This window comes from Giraffa tippelskirchi, chromosome 9 (assembly GCF_054371585.1).
Source record: "Giraffa tippelskirchi isolate mGirTip1 chromosome 9, T2T-mGirTip1v1.2.pri, whole genome shotgun sequence".
In the NCBI taxonomy this organism is placed as follows: Eukaryota; Metazoa; Chordata; class Mammalia; order Artiodactyla; family Giraffidae; genus Giraffa; species Giraffa tippelskirchi.
The window spans coordinates 36,604,980-36,622,558 of NC_137283.1; the positions used below are offsets into that span (position 1 = coordinate 36,604,980).

At 38.2% G+C, this 17,579-nt stretch overlaps 1 protein-coding gene across 1 annotated transcript in view; it reads left to right on the forward strand.

The window, feature by feature from the left end:
• The window catches only part of CADPS (calcium dependent secretion activator), an 807,294-nt gene that overhangs the window by 11,724 nt on the left and 777,991 nt on the right, over positions 1–17,579 (forward strand). Inside the window, exon 2 of the mRNA XM_081524519.1 lies at positions 7,082–7,310. The gene's annotated coding sequence lies outside the window, so the exon portion shown is untranslated. The remainder of the gene's footprint in view (positions 1–7,081; positions 7,311–17,579) is intronic.

The following is a 17,579-nucleotide window of genomic DNA, read 5'->3' on the forward strand; positions in this document are numbered from 1 at the left end:
TTTTATTGACTATGCCAAAGCCTTTGACTGTGTGGATCACAACAAACTGTGGAAAATTCTTTAAGAGATGGGAATACCAGATCACCTGACCTACCTCTTGAGAAGTCTGTATGCAGCTCAGGAAGCAACAGTTAGAACTGGACATGGAACAACAGACTGGTTCCAAATAGGAAAAGGAGTACGTCAAGGCTGATATTGTCACCCTGCTCATTTAACTTCTATGTAGAGTACATCATGAGAAACGCTGGGCTGGAAGAAACACAAGCTGGAATCAAAATTGCCGGGAGAAATATCAATAACCTCAGATATGCAGATGAGTCCACTCTTATGGCAGAAAGCGAAGAAGAACTAAAGAGTCTCTTGATGAAGGTGAAAGAGGAGAGTGAAAAAGTTGACTTAAAGCTCAACATTCAGAAAACTAAGATCATGGCATCCAGTCCCATCACTTCATGAGAAATAGATGGGGAAACAGTGGAAACAGTGAGAGACTTTATTTTTCGGGGGCTCCAAAATCACTGAAGATGGAGACTGCAGCCATGAAATTAAAAGATGGTTGCTCCTTGGTAGAAAACCTATGACCAACCTAGATAGCATATTAAAAAGCAGAGACATTACTTTGCCAACAAAGGTCCATCTAGTCAAAGCTATGGTGTTTTCCAGTAGTCATATATGGATGTGAGAGTTGGACTGTGAAGAAAGCTGAGCACTGAAGAATTAATGCTTTTGAACTGTGGTGTTGGAGAAGACTCTTGAGAGTCCCTTGGACTGCAAGGAGACCCAACCAGTCCATCCTAAAGGAGATCAGTCCAGGATGTTCATTGGAAGGACTGATGTTGAAGCTGAAACTCCAATACTTTGGCCACCTCATGTGAAGAGTTGACTCATTGGAAAAGACCCTGAAGCTGGGAATGATTGAAGGCAGGAGGAGAAGGGGACGACAGAGGATGAGATGGTTGGATGGCATCACTGACTCTATGGACATTAGTCTGAGTAAGCTTCACGAGTTGGCGATGGACAAGGAAGCTTGGCGTGCTGCAGTCCATGGGGTCACAAGGAGTTGGACACGACTGAGCGACTGAACTGAGGAGCCCGAGGGCAGTTAGGTTGGGCACCTGGCTCCTTTAGTGATTACATCTGGGCATCATCTGAGGACCTGACCCTGAGGGAGCCACCTGCTGAGACCTGCCTCCTCTCAGCTAGGACTGGGACCTCAGAGAGGGTGACAATATATAGCCTTGATGTACTCCTTTCCCATTTTGGAACCAGTCTGTTGTCCCATGTCCCGTTCTAACTTTTGCTTCTTGACCTGCATACAGATTTCTCAGGAGGCAGAACAGGTGGTCTGGTATTCCCATCTCTTGAAGAATTTTCCAGTTTGTTGTGATTCACACAGTCAAAGGCTTTGGCGCAGTCAATAAAGCAGAAGTAGATGTTTTTCTGGAATTCTTTTGCTATTTTGATGATCTAGTGGATGTTGGTAATTTGATCTCTGGTTCCTCTGCCTTTTCTAAATCCAACTTGAGCATCTCAAAGTTCATGGTTCACGTACTGTTGAAGCCTGGCTTGGAGAATTTTGAGCTAATGCTAGCTTGTGAGAAGAGTGCAATTGTGCAGTAGTTTGAACTTTCTTTGGCATTGCCTTTGTTTGGGATTAGAATGAAAACTGACATTTTCTAGTCCTGTGGGCACTGCTGAGTTTTCCAAATTTGCTGGCATATTGAGTGCAGCACTTTCACAGCATCATCTTTTAGGATTTGCAATATCTCAACTGGAATTCCATCACCTCCTAGCTTTGTTCATAGTGATGCTTCCTAAGGCCCACTTGACTTCACATTCCACGATGTTTGGCTCTAGGTTAATGATCACACCATTGTGGTTATCTGGGTCATGAAGATCTTTTTTGTACAGTTCTGTATATTCTTGCCACCTCTTCTTAATATCTCTGCTTCTTTTACTGTTACACATACCATTTCTGTCCTTTATTTTGCCCTTGTTTGCATGAAATGTTTGTTTGTTGGATGAATAAAGGATTTCTTTAAAGGTAGAAAATATGGATTCCTTATATTTGTAGCCCATTAATTGTTAAACTCAGTGTCTGGCACATATTAGGTGACAGATGTAGAATGATTCAAACTAAGTTTGAATGGGATAGCATCAAATAAGATGGAATAGGCTTAGAGTATCAGTTCTGTGAAGGGCAGTAGTTGAGTATTTTTACTCAAGAAAATCCTTACAAAAGGCTTATCTAGCAGTGTTTCCATCTGCAAATATTTTTAAATTCCTTTGTATCTGAGAAATGATCATTAAATACAGTAATTTAAGAAATGAACCATAAAGGAATGCCTGTTACATAACTTCTAAGATGGGACTTTCCATATTTTAAAAGTAGTTGTTTGAATATTCATTTAAACTTGTACACTCACACCTACCTTTCCATGGTCAAGCGTTTGTGAGGAAAATCCACCATTAGTTAATTTCCTTTTTCATGAGCAAATCATGTCTTTATATTGTTAGGAAGATAGAATGTATGCTTATAATTGGAGAATAGATTTAAAATATATAAATGGATTTTAGTCATTTATTATTGTTATTGTTATTATGTGTGTGTGTGTGGGGGGGTGTGTTAGTCGATCAGTCATGTCCGACTCTTTGTGACCCCATGGACTGTAGCCCAGGAAGCTCCTCTGTCTGTGAAATTCTCTAAGCAAGAATACTTGCGTAAGGAGCCATTCCTTTCTCCAGTGGATCTTCCTGACCCAATGATTGAACCTAGGTTTCCTAGCCTTTTAAAAAATCTTTTCACAAATATTTCACACAAATAAAATCATCTAGAAATTGAAGATTGACACAGTGAAGATATTTCAAAACAATAGTATACTTTGGGACATTTTGAGTGCTAAACAGTTCCACTCAACTCCCCCAAATTAAAACAGGTTCAGTAGTGTCGTTGTTATGTCACTAAGCTGTGTCCAACTCTTTTTGACCTCATAAACTGTAGTACGCCAGGCTTCCTGTCCTTCACTGTCTCCTGAAGCTTGCTCAAACTCATGAATCCATTGAGTCGGAGATGCCATCTGACATCTCATCCTCTGTCACCCCCTGCTCTTGCCAATATTAAGTTCTCTAAATTTTAAAAATATTCCATATTTTCCATGACTGTTTTTATATAAACGATCACAATAAAACGCATGTCTTGTATGTATCAAGAATGGACTGATTAATGTGATCAGCAATTTACAACATGAAATGGAAATTTGTTCAATTCCACCCAGGCCACTCCTTTTGCTGCCTGGATGTCATGTTATCATTGACTGGCACCTTCCTCTTTATAAAGACTCTTCGAGGAATTTATGACTCGCATGTAAAATCATGAGTTACATTCTGTGCTCATTTCATCTGTTTGTTTTCATGAAGAATGAGTATACCATGGTGTGAAATAATGGATATTAAAGTGACAGGAAATCTGAATTTGTGAAACCATTTCTGAAGTTATTAACCACATCAGAATACTTTTGCTGAAATGAATGATACTGCACAAATTGCTGGGGTTTGCTTTGCTTTGTTTCCCTTCCCATGACCCCTTTAAAGTTTATTTGATGATGCCAGGGGTAGGGGTTCCCTCAGGCCCCTGAAACAAACCTCAAGCATCACTGGATGTTCTTTTAATAAAATGTTAGATGGTCATTCATAATTGTCTTCATTCCAAGATGTAGACTTGTCTGTCCCATATAATCATCAAAATGGAAAAACTGAGTAAAAGTTTTCCACAGTTTCCACCACTGGTTTAACCATTGGTTTAACCATTAGGTAATGCAGGATATTTCTCAGATGGCAGCCAGAAGTCAGCTCACTTCTTCCAACTGCTGGGAAACCCTTTGAGCTCCAGGTTCCTGCCTATAGATTTTCAGTGAAGTCAGTGCACTTCTATAGCATCACCAATTCTTAAAGCAGCCCAGGAGAGCCCAGGACCACATCAGGATTTTCATGGACCCCAGGAAGTTTTGCCTTCATGAGCCCTTTCTCTACAAAAACATTAATGATTGTATTTTGTGACTATCTTGGTATAAAGATGAATATAATCCAATCTGGATTGGTTTCTTCTACTGATTTTAAAGTAAATGAAACTATCTTCATGGTTCCCTAGGCATTGTACTTCCTGAGCAGATTTGGGAAGCCATACTCCATAGATGTAACTAGTACAGTAAGTCTCCTATGTATGAACCTTCAGGTTGCAAACTTTGAAAGATGTGAATGTGTGTTCACGTGTCTAATCACATAAGTTAGTTCACATGTCTGGTGTACATTGTCACATGCACACTCTACAGGTGGTTGTGCTTTTGTGTACTTTATAGTACTGTATAGAGTGGGGCTTCCCTGGTGGCTCAGCAGTAAAGAATCTGCCTGCATGCAGGAGATGTGGGTTAAATCCTTGAGTCAGGATTCCCCTGGAGAAGGAAATGGCAACTCACTCCAGTATTCTTGCCTGGAGAATCCCATGGACAGAGGAGCCTGGTGGGCTTTAGTCCATAGGGTCGCAAAAAAGTCAGACATGACTGAGTGACTCAGCAACAACAGCTGTATAGAGTACAGCATTACAGTATCTTTATTTGAAGCACAGTATGTTTGGAAGCAAACGTAAAAGCAGTATATAGCCAATTGGGTTAGTTGGATACCTAGGCTAACTTTGTTGGACTTAAACAAAATGAACTTATAAATGTGCTCTCAAAACAGAACTCATTTATTTGTATATAGAGGACTTACTGTATCTGAAACAAGTGAGACTGAGAGGCGGAGATGTTGTAACAATGCAACTTTATATTTGTTTGCTTCCTATTAAGCTCCAGATACCAGCCACGATGGTAATAAATACAACAGACACCTGATCTCTTCCACACTTGAATGTTGTACTAAAAAAGGGGGGGATGTAAAGATAATGAGAATAATGTTAAGGCCAATGGTGCTAAAAAAAAGAAAAAGAGAAAAGAAATCACAAATGCTTGAATTGGTTTATGTGATAAATTCTCCTCTTTTCCAGGCCGCATCCCACTTGGGAGAACATTGGCTCATGTTTGGCTTGCTAAGTGGTAGCCATGTTTCCCTTTCATGTTGATAATGAAAACAGAAGAGTCCTTGTTCACTTAGATGGGGTTCTACCTGGTTTAAGTGTCTGCAGCATTTGCACACAAATTTGATAGATTCTGTGATCCTAGGCTCAATTTCTTCATTTGTAACAAAGGTTTAGAAGAGATGGTCTCTAAGGTGCCTGCTGCTCTATAACAAGTAAGGGAGGAAAGGTAAAATGTATTTTTAAATATTAATGAATTTGATTTAAATCAATTAAGTGGATATAGACTATGAGTAAATATTGTTTCTTAAAACAAATGGAATATCTTATTCACTTAACAATTATTTCTTAAATGTCTGCTTAAAACAAATGCAATATTAAATATTGAGGTTGCAAGAAGGAATGTAACAAGCATTGTTCCAGCAGTGCAGATGGTGTGTGAAAATCTGGTGATCAAATACATTGTCCTCTTCTCTACAAGTTAGTGTATTGAACATCACAGAGGCCAAGATTTTTATTACTGACTGAAAAATGAAAACAGTCTTTACATTGTATCTTAAGATTAAAAAGTTAAAAAAAAAAAAGCACACCTTTAGAAGTTAAAGAATGTCATTGAAAACCAAACTGCCACTATACCCTGAACACTTGAAAACACATTTTAATTATTTCTATGAATTTGAATGACTCCTGTGTTTTCCTTATAGGAAAGAATTTGTTCTGTCAACAGGCCAGTAATGTGTCTTGCATTCTGCTGAATTTTAAATATTTTTGTATTTTGTGTTAGAGAGCAAGGGTTATTCTCAAAGGTTGGAATTGAGTTTCATGTTGAATATTTAAGTACCACTTACATCTCACATCACAGAAAGCAAAAATACTAGATCATGTTTAGTATTCAGTTCTGGAAACATAAGAAAAAAACACACTTACTCCTGCTATATGCTGATAGGTTGTTTTGGCTTATAACAAAATTACTTTTTACTTAGAGCACTTTTCCTCTTAAAGGCTCAAAGAATTTCAATACATGCTTAAGGGACATGTGTATTTATATCTGGAATAATTTTTTCAAAAAGGTTATAAAGTTAAGAGTGACTTTTTCATGTATTATTATTTTGCTTCAGTTTAAGCATCGCATTGATGCTGTGTCTGCTTATCTTCCCATATTTCTTCCAGAGATCACTGAGTTCCTTCACCTTTTCACCTACTCACTATCAGATCAAATCCCTACCCATGTTTTTCTCAATTCATGGAACTCCTGGGTCTTTTACACTCAAGCAGCAAGTTCTGGCTATAAATTATGAAGGATGTAGTATTTTTTATGCACTAATCACAGGAAGAGACAGAACAGTGGAATACCTGGATCCTGGCTTTAGAGACTGAAAGACCTGGGCTCAGGTCTTAGATAACCTGTAAAAACTGTGACTTTGGGGAAAATTACTGAATCACTCTTTGTGTCTGTTGCATTATCTGTAATATTGGGATGTATTACTGGAAAATATACCTTATGTGGTTCTTTGAAGATGTGGCAGTTTGAAAAATGCCCCACCAATTTTTACCCATTTCTCTTATCAAGGAGTAGTCAATATTTCCTCCTATTTAAGTAAGTGAAAGTTGCTCAGTCATGTCCGACTCTTTGCGACCCCATGGACTATACAGTTCATGAAATTCTCCAGGCCAGAATACTGGAGTGGATAGCCTTTCCCTTTTCCAGGGGATCTTCCCAACCCAGGGATTGAACCCAGGTCTCCTGCATTGCAGGTGGATTCTTTACCAGCTGAGCCACAAGGGAAGCCCAAGAATACTGGAATGGGTAGCCTATCCCTCCTCCAGCAGATCTTTCCAACCAAGGAATTGAACTGGGGTCTGCTGCATTGCTGGTGGATTCTTTATCAACTGAGCTATCAGGGAAGCCCCTCCTCCTGTTTAATCTAGGCTTTAGAGTCACTTCACCAATGTCAGGTTCTGGAGCCTTAAGAAACTAGCAGCTCCACTTACTATCTCTTGGGGTGCTTGTTCTAGGAACCATCCACTATGGTGAGAAGAAGTCCTAGAAACTCATTAAAATGAGTGGTGTCTTGATGCCCTTGGCCATGACTGAGCTCCCAGCTGGCCGCCAGCACCAGCTTGCCAGCCATGAAGTGACACATCCTGAAGGTGGCTTCCCCAATCCCAGTGAAGCTACTCCAACTGACACACTGAGGAACAGACATGGACCTTCTGTGCTGATTGCTGATTGAGCTCAAAACTGGTCAGTTGAGTAAGTGATTGTTGCGGTTTTAAGCCACTGTGTTTTAGAATGGTTTGTGATGCAGCAATTTTAATTGGAACAAAGATTAAATGAGATACTGACATACTCACAGAGGTGAGCACACAATAATCACTAAAAATTATCTCAAAAAATTTAGAAAAGGCTATTAAACTTGCACTTCAATATTCCAGAGAATGTTAAGGTTGAAAGAACCTTAGAGATTATCTAGGTGAGAGAGGACTAGCTGGCGGTCCAAATGGCTGACAGGTGTATTGTGTTTGGTGAATATGTTTTTGCTGAATAATGAATGCTTGTCTAAAAATACATAACAGAAGCAGTTTGATAAAATCATATCTACACCAACTGCATTTGAGACACTCTGGTGGTGTTCTTCTGTTTCTTTTATTTGGCTTAACTGTGGCATACAGGATCGTTAGTTGTGGCATGTGGGATCTAGGTCCCTGACCAAGAATTGAAACCGAGCCTCTTGCATTTGGAGCCTAGAATCTTAACCCCTGGACCACCAAGGAAGTTCCTCTTCTGTATTTTTAACATTGGTTTCAACCACTAAATTAGTTTCATGACCCTCTTTAAATGCTGATCTAAAGTATTTAGAAATATAACTTTAAAAATCTTGTAGTTCCATATTGTAAAATAATTGTAGAGAATGCTACTATAAGTCATTAAGTTGGTTTTTAACAAGCTAAAATGTGTTCATCAGAATTAAGTTACAGTAGTCTGTAGGAAGACAAGGCAGTTGTTCAAAGGATGGTATAGTTTTTGAAACATTCAAGTTTCTTTGGGGACTAGGCATTTTTTCCTTCAGAGATTATAGAGTGATCATGTTGTTTTGCAGTTGTACCACACTTCTTTTTTTACTGTAAGTTTGTTAACTAAATCGAGTGACTGCCTTATTCACCATACTTAAGTCCAAATGACCTTTGACTGCTATTAAAATTTATATTTAAATTTATCCTTAGAAAGTGATGGTTTGAATGTCTAGGACATTTGTAACATGCGCCATAAACTCTGAATGCAGTGCCCCCCAAAAATGACTTACTGAATGTTTTCCGTGGCTTAAAATAACTGTAGGATGACTTTGAAGGAACCATTCTTTAACTACATATGTAAATTGTGATGCTGTTCTCAGAGTCTGTGACCTGCATGCTTGACTGCATGCTAGAGTGTATGAAAATGTGTGACTTTGTCCAGCCCTTTGAATCATGCATCCTTATTCTGGTTATTGACACATTTTTAGGAAAGTTTTCTGTAGCTTTGTGGTGAGAAAAGTTTGCATATCAACTTTTACAGAAATGATGAAGAAAGGGTAATTTTCCTTAAGATACATCGCAACATTCCTTCTCACAGGAAAAAAAATTCTCTTTGGCAGCTTTATGCTGCACTCAAAAGATATTGAAGACACATTTTCATCCTACATTTGGAAATTGTTGAAATAAAGGCTACATAAATGGAGTTCTAATTAAATGTAATGGATCACAAAACATGACATAAGGATAAAAAGGAAATTTTATTACAAATGATAAATATGTATTATAAAATAATGTAAGCTCTTGGTTTAAAAGAAATCTTTATATAATTGTATCAGATGAAGATTTTTAGTCTCTGGAGCAAATCACAGTTAATCATTTCTACTAATATCCTGGGAACACTTAGAACATATAATATTTTTATGCTAATAGAATGCACACTGCTCAAATCCTTCTTTCTTTTGCCTTTTTTAATTTAAAATTTATCTTGCAGATCTTTCACATCAGAGTGCATATACTTGCCTCATTATTTTCAATAGATACATATTACTTCATGGTGTATTAAGTGAGAGACTCTCTCATCCCAGTAACTCAAACAAGGAAGACATTCGGTTATCTTTATTTTTCTTTAGTTCAGCTTCATTTTATTTTAGCACTCTATTCCCCTGCATAGTCCAAACTTAATCTCTGCCAATTCTGAGTCTGACATTTAGCGGAATTCTATGAGTTGGATGACTGAGTGACTTCACTTTCACTTTTCCCTTTCATGCACTGGAGAAGGAAACGGCAACCCACTCCAATGTTCTTGCCTGGAGAATCCCAGGGACGGCGGAGCCTGGTGGGCTGCCGTCTGTGGGGTCACACAGAGTCGGACACGACTGAAGTGACTTAGCAGCAGCAGCAGCATGAGGCTTATGTAGAACAGAGGTTGTGGCTGCAGAGTCTTGTCTTTGGTTGTTGACTTTCCATGCTGGCAGATGCTGAGGTTTATTTGTTCCATCTGGTCCTCTAACTCTGATCCATGTAGATCTCTGATGATCAACCCTGAGTCCCACCCCAGTCCCATTAGATCCTTCTGTTGCAGGAAGGGGAACCCCTTCCAGGGCCCAAAACTGGGCTCTTGTCTAACACTCGGAAATGAATTGTCCGAGGAGACACATCTGCTGACAAAACAAGAGATTTTATGGGGAAAGGGCACCTGGGTGGAGAGCAGTAGGGTAAGGAACCCAGGAGAACAGCTCTGTCACATGTCTCGCAGTCTCGGGTTTTATGGTGATGGGGGAGGGTTTGGTCTTTTCTAAACATTTACCTAAGAAGCAGATTTTCTTTTCTCTAAGACTCAGCAAAGTAATCTGGCTTTTGCTACTTCCTACCACTAGACTCATCCTTCTGTGGAAGCTCCTTTCCAGCTTTTTTATTATACAAATAATAAGTTATTTATATAATATGTAACAACTTATGTACAAGCTCCCCTTCTGACTTCCTCACTTTCCCAAGCCAGGAAGTTTTTATCTATGGAGAGACAGATAAGTTTTTCTCATTTATTATACAAGCTTCTAAATATCAGGGTCAAGGCTTTTGAAACTTTTTGAAACTCAAAAGCCAAATGTGTTCTACTTGTTTGACATTTGCCTTCTACTCTGCCCTTTGATTTCTGAAGCAAGGCACGCAGTACACCAAAGAGGAAAGAAATTCAAGCAAATAGTCCTTCCCAAAGAGATAATATTGCCAAATGTTATCTCACTTATGTGTATTTATAACTCTTTATAGGTAGTAATATGTTGTCACAGCTATCAGCTACAGTAAATATCCTTGCCCATATAGCTTGAAAATTTATGTACAAATATAATTTTGACAATAAAAATCCTAACACTGGAATTCCTGGAAAAAAGAGCAAGGGCAAGTGTGTTGTAAGCGTTAATGGACATCACCGCATCTCCCCTCCAGAAAGGCTGCAAGACACAATCTTGAGCAGAAGTGCCTGTTTCATCCACTAGGTTTTTATCACCTATTTAAATTTTTCCCAACCTGTTAGCTAAAAGTATTATCTCTTTATTTTCTGATTTTCCATGTCTCTAATTAAAAGAGAGATTGAATATATTCTCATTCATGTTCCAGCCTTTTGCACCTTGTGTTCCTTCAATTGCTTATTTTTTCCATTTGTCCATTTTTTGAAAAAAAATCAAAGTATAGTTGATTTACAATGTTGTATTTAATTTTTGCTTTACAGCAAAGTGACTCAGTTTTACATATTTATATTCTTGTCATATTATTTTCGATTATGGTTTATCATGGGATATTGAATATAGTTCCCTGTGCTTTACAGCAGGACCTTGTTGTTTAACCATCATGTATATAATGTAATAGTCTGCATCCCTTCAAGTGCTTACAGTTTATGGACATGAAAAGATGGTGTTAAATAAGCCTAAAGTGTTTAAGTAGAATTTTTTTTTCAAGAGTTATATGTTGATCACTTGGTATTTGTTTTGGGAGGCAGACTGTATAAAATTTAATGCAGCTTCTGCTTCCCAGTCTTTTCTGCATTTGACCTCAGCTGAGTAACTATTACACAGGGTTAGGAGCAAAATAAGTCTGAAGGTAAAAAACGGAGTCACTAACACAGAGGTAATAATTATGCTCCAAAAATGTTATGATATCTCCACTCTGCAAACACAGAGAGAGTTCTCATCAAAACAGCATTTAGTCCAATGGTTACATGATAGAGTCATGTGACATAGCTTACAAAGCTGATGAATGGCCGTTGAGCATGTGTCATTATGCAAAATTCCAGTAACAAATTAGCACAATGGATTTTGGTCTCAATTCAAGTGTTGCAGAACATCCATTTCATATGTCCCATGTTGTCACTGCCTCAGAGAATTTCCATTATAGTAGATTTGCTCCCAGTAAGAATTCCACGGAGAAGTTAAGACATATAAGAATTTTAGGAGCATTGAATGAGGACCGATTGCCAACTGTGTGATTATTTTTTCAACACCTTAATCATGTAACATCTAAAGTATCTGACTTCTTTGTCTTCAGATCTTTTCCACGCCTATTTCTTAAGTTTTCTGTTCATTATTGTTGTTGTTGTTTAGTTTCTAAGTCGTGTCCAACTCTTTTTCAACCCCATGGACTCTAGCCCACCAGGTTCCTCTGTCCATGGGATTTCCCAGGCAAGAATGCTGTAGTGGGTTGCCGTTTCCTTCTCCAGGGAATCATCTTGACTCAGAGATCAAACCTGAGTCTCCCGCATTGGCAGATGGGTTCTTTACCACTGAGCCACCAGGAAAGCCCTTTCAGCTTCATATTTACCTATTTTTTAAACAAAATCAGCATCCTGTCTCCTAGCTAGAAAGTACCTTACAATCTGAGTAACTCCATACAACCACCACCTTTCCCTTTTATCGTGATAATAGTTGTTACCATGTCCCGAAGACATACTATGTGCCAGACAATGTTGCTAGGTCATTATCATTACCCACTTTTTATAAATAGAGCCTAACACTCAGAGAGATCGGAAAACTTGCCCGAAGTCAACGTTCAGTAAGTTGCAGAATCAGCATTAGCAGATTCTGAGGTCTGATATATTCTGCAAAGGAAAAGGAAGGACATTTTTGTTATGAAACATGGCATTTCTCAGAATAAATTTTGTTGGATCTGCTACTTAGTTGCTAGCAATTCTAAGGCCTCTCTGTACATTCCTCTGCCTCTGTATACTTAGCTGTCCCTTCAATGCTCTGACTACTTCTGTTTAATCTTGTTTAAAGATTATAAGGATGAGTAAGGAAACCTGTGCTGTATGACCTGTAGCTTTTCAAACATGGTGAAAAATACCTTGTAAGGAATAGAGTGTATTCCTGACTCCTCAACTCATTTTTTGAGCACATTTTCCTCATGGAAATGGCTATAGATGGACCCCTTCCTCTGCTGGCTTCTCCTTCTGTGCCCAGAGTCCTATGACCCATCAACTAATCATATTTAGGCTAATTTATGAAAAGAACTTGGAAAGAGAATTAACCTGGAGGAAGGGGCCTAGAAATAGACCAAATGTTGTACTTAGACCTGGATGATGGAGCCCTTTGAAAATATCTTAAAAAGACAAAGAGTTTCAGGAAAGCATTACTCTGTAAGTGTAAATTTGACAGCCTTCTGGGATAGTACCTTGGCTTGACTGTCACACTCCACAGCCAGTGCCATTAGCGACCAAATTCTATGCTTCATAATTCAGCCTCAAGCAAGCCTGATGGTCATCAAGTCCCTCATTATCCTTATCAGAAGTAAATATAAAATTTCCTTTTCAGCGATTTTCAAACAGGGATATTAGCTTTCATACTATCTGAAGACTTTCGACTGAAGTGACCCATTTAATGTAATTTCCTCATTTTGCAAAATGTAAGGTTCATAAAGGAAAACAGTTTGTCCAGGAACACACAGAAAAAAATTTTTTTCTACTCATGTTATAATTCTGAACTAATATTTAGAAGAGAATTTCAGTTCAACATTTGTGATCCATATTAATACATAAGTGTTATAGAAAAAGCAAGTGTCCCTAAGAAGCATTTTTTTCCCTTGTCATAGCTAACATTTACTGAACTCACTACAATGCCAATTACAGTATTAATCTTTGTCTGCACTGTCCTTTACCTTAAGTCTCAGAGATTTCAAGTCATTTGTCAGTGGCTAATATACAGAACTTTTCCCAGTTTTCAAATTCCAAAGTCATACAGGCTCTTAACTATTGTGACGTGCTGAGCCCCTAGACCGCATTTGAAATATTTAAGGAGGATTAAGGGTCCAACCTCAGAGGGCTTGCCTGTACTCTTCCTTCCGCTTGGAGTATTCTTTCTCTAAATATCCATGAGGTTTAAACTTTCACTGACCTCAAGTCTCTGCTCAAATGTCACATTATCAGTGAGGATTTTTCCAGCCACTTTGTAAAATACCCAGCCACTACTCCCACACTTCTCATCCCCTTTAGCCTGCCTCATTTTTCTGCATAGAATGTATCATCAGACATATTATGCATATACTTCTGCATTGTAACCATCTTTCCTCACTAGAAATGTCATTTCTGTGAGGTTGGGAACTTGAATCTGTTCCCTGCATCTCCAGTGCCTGGAAGAGTGCCTTCTAGGATGAGATGCTCACAGAATATTTGTAGCATGAATGAGTGAGTGAATGAATGAATGAGTCAAGTTCAGATACATCTCTATCGTCACCCTCAATACAATATCTTTCAGGAGCAGCTGGGGGACTCCGGGAAGTCTAATTGTCTTTTAAAAAATCCAGTAGAATAAAAGAAAATTTAATTGTGTCAGTGGCTGGTATTAAAGCACAGGAGGGCATCCATTTTTCTTCAAGCCCTGACAGCTGGGAGAAGAATGTACAAGTCTGCTCTCCTTGTCCGTCCTTGTGTTCCTTTCTTCCTTGCATAGCTCTGTATATTTAAATCATTGCAAATACTCATTCTGAGAAATGTAGAAACAGCATTTTTTTCCACTTTTTGTAAACCAACACTTATTAGCAATGAAATGTCTTTTGACTCTAGTACTTATCAGTGTTTCTGAAATATACAGTAGAATTAAATTAGAGATTGTGCTTTAATCAGGAGCAAATTTAATGAATATTCAAGCTGTTCATTGTTAAGAAATGAAAAAAGATTGTAGGAATATTTTTATAGCCTCAAAAGTCATCCAGAAGAGGGTGCTAATGTTCTTTATGAAATACACACACAAGCACACACAGAGACCACACTAAACAAAGCTTTCTTACATAAGTGATCAAGTGATAATAACTCTATGCATTGAACATTGAATAGAGAATTTATAAACACAGGCAGTTCAAAAGCAAAAATAATTGCCTAGTGATAGCACTGAAGTTTTTTAAAAATTTGGACAGTTTATAAAATCTACCTCAGTTTTGGACAGATTAGTTAACAGATAACCATATCACCACCAAAAGTAGCATATCACTCAAAATGTCCACCAGAAATAATAGTGATATTTCATTAAATGATTCACCGCTATCAAAAGATGAACAACAGGAAAAAAATGTTTGCTTTAATTATAGCCATATCTTTTAAATAAATAATCACAGTTTTTGTTTGATTCCTTGCATATTCTTCATTCAAAGGCTTTTCTTTTGAGGGTAGATGAAGATGACTACTAACTATAGCTTAACTCTGATTCCAGAAAAATCATGTTATAGTTTCTATTCATCAGCTCCAAATGAAAACATCCTTTTAACATTGACATCTTTTCTGGTTCACTTACTCAAAAATAAAATTTCAGAAAGGATGAAATTTCTGTGAAGTAAGTAATTCTCAAAATTCTTTCTACTTGTGCTTTGGAGGTATTAGTTGAAGACAGCCATGGCAAAAACCCTTTTCATTTCTGTTTCAAATGTGCCCTAATTTCCCTTCCTTCTGCTAGGTTTTCTGAGCTCCTGCCTTGATAGTTCAGGCAATTTGTATTTTGATGATGTCTCATTTCTTTGAGGCAGAACAGTCATGTGAACTGTAAATTTTCTTGAGCAAAATAAACGGAAGTAAGAGGAGGTTTTGATGTCTGCCTCAATGAGTTACTTAGAATACAAATGAGAAAAGCCATTCCAACCTGGAAAGCTACTTTCACATTCTGCTATTAGCTTCTAGGCATAGCGGGTTTGAGAGGATATATTCATTACACAAAGCTCAATATATGGATGGTCTTAAATGAAGTTCCCTTTAGCTTGTAGAACAGGACTCTGATTGGAAGGAAACAATGCCTCTGCATGAAAGAGAAGTCTGTTTAGTCATTCACATACAAAATGCACATGCCATTCTCAAGCCAACATTGACGAGCCAGCTCAAGTGGAGGAATTCAGGCAGATGGGAGAGTGAGAGAACACTGCAGACACCAAAGAGGCCTCTGCCACTTATATCTGCCCTTATGCTCAAAGTCATTGCAGCAACTTAACCTGAATTCATCAGCTTGGGTGAGCTGAATCCATCCCTTGACTTTTGTTCTCAGATCCATTCATTCTGTGCCCTTCTCTCCTTGGTTGTGTGTTGGAGGATACTGCATTTCTCAGGTTGTTTTGCTTTCAGCTTTTAGATGGATTTTGCTAATGGAACGGAGACTGCAATAGCACCCCCCCCCCCAATCCAGTACTCTTGCCTGGGAAACCCCATGGACAGAGGAGCCTGGTAGGCTGCAGCCCATGAGGTCGTGAAGAGTTGGACACGACTGAGCGACTTCACTTTCACTTTTCCTTTTCATGCACTGGTGAAGGAAATGGCAACCCACTCCAGTGTTCTTGCCTGGAGAATCCCAGGGACGGGGGAGCCTGGTGGGCTGCCATCTATGGGGTTGCACAGAGTCGGACACGACTGACACGACTTAGCAGCAGCAGCAGCAGCAGCAGCTAATGGGAGGCTCTATGTAGAAGCATAGAGAGCCAGAAGGGAAAAAGTCAAAATACCTACCCCCCTACTCTGGTTCAGGTGGCAACCCCAGTGATGGCTGCAATACCTGTGTGGCTCCAGTTCCTGGAAGATGTTCACTCCTTCCATGGTCTCAGTTCTCATCAGAAAGGCCCACCAGGGACCCTGAGCTCTGATAAGAGCCACCTCCTACTTTTCTCACTCCAGCCCTAGGCTGATAATAGCTCTCTTGCTTTTGCTAAATGCAGAGTTGCTTCATAGTACTGATCAGTTCCCTAGCCATTCTATCATCTGAGTAAGCAGTCGTTTGTACTGGATTCCTTTGGTTTCTAATACTTAAAGGGCTCTCTTTTTACTGATATAGAAGACCATCTTTTGTGCTATAGGATATTTGGAGAGGACACACTGTTCTACTTTAATCCAAATATTTTAATGCATAACTTCTTTAAACCAATCTGGTAGGGGAGTGAAAAAACCAAGATTTGTTTAAAAATATATCTTCACCACCAGTTGCTGCCTTGCCACTGCACACACACAACACCCATATATATAACTCTGAAGAACTTATCGCAGTCTGGCACTTCTGGAATGGTTATAGTTAACACATTTTTTGTATTATTATTCAATTTTCAAATGTTTATGGATTATTAAATGTATGTCAGGAAAGAAACAACCTTCAAGTTCCACTCTTGAAGAAGGTATAGTAAGAGACAGAATTACAGATTGAATTGTTTATACCTCACCACTTTGAATATATTATTCCACTGTCTTTAATTCATTGTTCTGTATTCATCTGTGCAGTGGGGATAGTAAGGATATTTTTTCCCCATCAGATTGTTATGAACGTTAAATGAAAGATACTTAAAATACTGCCCAGCCCACAGCAACCACTCAAAAATATTAGCTCTTATTGTTGACTGAAAGTCTTTTGTCAATCGAATAGTCATTCCTCTGTAGGACTATGTCTTTTAGTCTCTGGTAGCTTATGAGAATTTTGCTTGTCTTTGATTTTCTGAAGTTTTATTACAATGATTCTTTTAGACATGAATTTGTTTTTGTTTGTCCTAAATGGATCTTATCTAAGGATAAATCTTAGGATGCCTTAGATGATTTTTTTTTTTTTTCAATTCTGGAAAATCTTAGCCATTTGCTCTTACAACTTTAGGTCTCCCACATTCACTTTATTTTATCCTAGAACTCCTATCAAGCATATGTTAGACCCCATCTTCTTGCTTTACATGCCTCAAATTCTCTTGTTTTTCTCTTCTACACTCTAGGTCAGTTCCTTAGATCTGTGTTCCAATATATACATTATTTTTCTGTATGTATTTGTACTGTTGTTCAACCAGTTAATTGATTTTTAAAAATTGTGATGATTTTATGATGATCATTTAAAGATTTCCATTGTATCCTTTCTCACTTTGCACATCTGTTTTTTATACTGTTTTGTGCTTGCTTTATCTCTGTTTTCACTTTACCTTTGTAAACATTTAAAAAATAATTATTTAAAACCTCTTTTAGACAGGTCCATTATTTCTTGTTCTTAATGTACAAATTTTTCTTTATGTTGCAAAA